The following is a 3,677-nucleotide window of genomic DNA, read 5'->3' as shown; positions in this document are numbered from 1 at the left end:
CAGAAGCTGCAGTCCTGAGGTGTGTCACTGGAAAATTCATCCTTAGTCTTGTGTTTTGGAGTAGAGCTTAGAGGAACCAGTTGCCAAATGTCTGGAGGATCTTCCATTGGCTCATGAATGGCTATTATTATAATTAAAAGGTGCTTTAGCTGGAAGCTTATTCCAATAAACCTTTATTAAGCATTAACAGGAGAAAACATTCTGTCTATTTGGATTCTGTTTATTGAATATACATACAGGCAAATTTTAAAAACCTTTCTCCCTTGGTCAATATTTATTTCTGCTAGGGATGTTGATTTCTAATGGAGACAAAAATATAGTTGATTGTAGCTTCTTTGCATCTGTAAGAAGTGCAGTGCAGCTTCATGGTGTGTTTCATCTACTCCTCTCACTTCTTTCACCAGCCTGCTGCATCTTTGTGGATGGTGAGCTTGCTGGAACAGGAAACCTCTCTGTATTTACAACTGTGCTTCACTTACTTAAACAAGGAGTCATTCGGTGGCACAGTTGTGATACAATAACATAGAGTAAAGGCAGGCTTCAGAGGCCTTGGGCTTCCCAAGCTTTGCTCTAAACCTGTGATGTTAAATTGTTTGAGACCTCACCCATCGCCATAACACTAAGACAAAGCTTTGTTAGTCATAAATTAATTAATATGTAACAGCTATTTATTATGAGACTATCAAAACCACTTTAGAAATGTAGGTATATGGCAGAACTGGGGCAGTTTTGAAAATCCTGCTGTATTGGAGGCTTTTGTTTGGTCTGCTTGTTGATAGTTCTTTCAAAACTAATTTTTACAAATATTACATACCCTTCTAGGTGCTTTATTCTTATTATGTGTGTACAGATACCAACATATTAGTGAGCCCTCTTCTTGTTGAGAAATATCGGGCACAACTTAGCAAACAATAAGCCTAAGGGAAATTGTAATACCGATAAGTAGATGCCCAAAATCAGATAATTCAGTTCCACTTGTGACCTTTAGCTACAGCTCAGATGCTGTTTTTCTATGCTGTGGCTTCAGAAGGATTGGGGAAGTCTTCTTAGGGCATGAGATGTAGCCCAAAGGCCAGGCATTTCTTTCTGGTGGATGAGTGTCAAGGTTTGGAAAGGAGAGCAGTGACCTTGAAGCAGACCCCAGACTGATGCCTGAATCTCACAACTGAAAACAGGAGACCTTTTAAAGCTTTCCACTGTCACTCATTTTAATATCTAGGTATGCTTTGATTTACTTCCAAATCAAACAGCACAGCAATATTCTAGAAATTAATAAATGCAAGAGTGAGGGATGTTTCTTGGCAAAATACTGTGCATACCTATTGCACGGCATAAATAATACATTGTGATAATTAATAATGATAAATAATAAATAATGCAGTCAGTTGCAGCACTGGGGACTGTGAATAGACCTACATTTATGGAAGTTGAAATTCTAAGATTAAAGGACAATGGTTCATGCACTAAGATATGATGCTTTGTATTATTGCACCATTCAAATTATTTTAGCATTTAGTTAGGATATGTAGTCACCCATCTTTTTTTTTTTGAGTGCCTAACATCCAATGACATCAATGACAGTTACATGCCTGTGTACCCTTCAGTGTCAGGTTTACAGGTCTGTAAATCAATTCACATGACTTAAACCGCTCTTAACAGAGTAGGAGTGGGCATACAATTGCACCCATAATTGTGTGTGCTCTTAGAATTAGGGGCACAGAAAGAGAAAGCTGATGCAGATGAAATGCAGCCACAGAGTATCTGAAAAATTGCCATCACACAATATATGTAATATGTGTAAAGTATTCTTACTTAGTATTTGCCATCCTATACTATTCATAGCCCTGTATTGCCTCCCCCACTGAACTCATTTATCGGCCCTGCATATTAGCCCTGGCTCTAATAGGAAATGGGAGAGCTGATTGACAGTTCATTGAACCAGATACTTCTTAAGGGAAAAATTGAAGAGGTTAATTATAATATCTCTTACTGCTTTACTATTTCAGAGAGCCACAGTGTAAATATAACATAAGCCTAGAATGGGAACCAATATTTTCCTGACACCTCCCCAAGCAGGCACTCCAGATTTTATGATGCTGAAGAGTCAGAGAATTCAGGTCCTATTCCCCTGTATAGCAAAACAGGGACTTTCAAACAGAAAAATAAATTTGTTGGCTTTAACAATATATATTTTTGGTTAACTTAGCAGTTTCAAAAGTCCCTGCTTTCCCATGAATTCAAATGGGAGCTGAATTCTCCGAGTTCTGCTCTGCTGCAGACTGTCACGTTGGCAATCTGTAAGTCATTTATTTATTATTTTTCACTGTAAGTGCAGCACCTTTTTCAGTGATTTGATTCTTTGGTCAATTATATATAGTGGTTAGAATGGCCGTTGTACTCCACTGCTATTTCGTTTAAAGATACATTGCTTGGGCATCCTTTCAGCCAAGTACTTAGGCAGGTACCCAACTTAAAGTGCAACAGCATCAACACTGAGTCATCTGTTTTGAATTAGGCACTCTAGCTGAATGAGGATCTTAATTAGGCAAGTGCAGCTTTAAGGAGTCCTTTTCTATTGTCATGAAGCATAACCCACTGTCATCAATAGAAAGTTTGCTGGAGTGCAGGCTTCATCCCTGTATTTCGAAGGCGCAGGTCTCCCCAGTGATGCTGTTTTATCATGTCTTTTTATCACTCCATCCCTAATGTCTTTCACTTCACAAGAAGAGAAATGAAAAGAAAAATGCAGAGACAGGAAGGTGGCAATTTAGGGCCTGTGCATCTGTGTGACAGGCATCCTAAGGGAGAAGAAAGCAAAACATTTAGGAAGTTCTGTACAACCACTGCTCAACTACAAGACCACCCCACTGCAGGTAAGAAATGAGAAATTTTGAGGGCTACTGAGCACTGACTCCTTACAGTGGATCAGCGCTCGAAGTTATTTAGCACAGGTGTTTCTGTAATTGTGACACATTGACAAAATTCAGTGTTCACTGGCCCTCAAGCACCTCCCTCTCACCTCTGCAGTGGTCTGGTATTAGTATGCTGGGACTGCAATGAAAACTGTATCATCACCTGGGCTGTGTCAAACCCAGAGTTTTCCTGGCCTTCTGCATGCATCTCTCCTTGCCTGGGCATTGGTCTGCGTGTTTGTAGCTTATACATGTGCTTTGAAGTGCATCAGATGGTTGCTGTTGGTCACTGTTTGTGTGCAGTATCTCTACAGAGCTAGGGAAGTTCTCTTTTCCTGCAGTAATACATTGTGAACTCCTTTTATCCCATCCCAACTCCTGGTTAGGATTTGAGGTGAGGAAGCAGTGAATATGTGTTGTGTAGGAGTGAGATACAAGGCTCCTCTGCTCCGGGCAGATTTCCATACAGGCTGAGAACTCCAGCTGTTTGCTGAGAAGGGAAGCTCAAATTTCTGTTTCTTTCATGCAGCAGTTAACACAACGTCCCTTGGTCTTTGACCTATGGTCTCCTGATATCCCTTTATGCAGACATGGGATGGGGCCAGGGGGATAGAGAGGTAGAGGAGGGGAGAGAGAGATATAAAGGGAGGGAGGGAAAGACAGGAGGAAGGGAGGGGCAGAGAGGGAAAGAGGAAAGGAAAATGGAAGAAAAGGGAATCAAATATGTGAGATTTTTAAGAGGAAGTAGTAATTTTAGGATACCAA

Source organism: Gallinula chloropus (genome assembly GCF_964237585.1).
Source record: "Gallinula chloropus genome assembly, chromosome: 2".
In the NCBI taxonomy this organism is placed as follows: Eukaryota; Metazoa; Chordata; class Aves; order Gruiformes; family Rallidae; genus Gallinula; species Gallinula chloropus.
The sequence above is the reverse complement of the archived record's forward strand: the minus strand, read 5'-3'. Positions refer to the sequence as shown.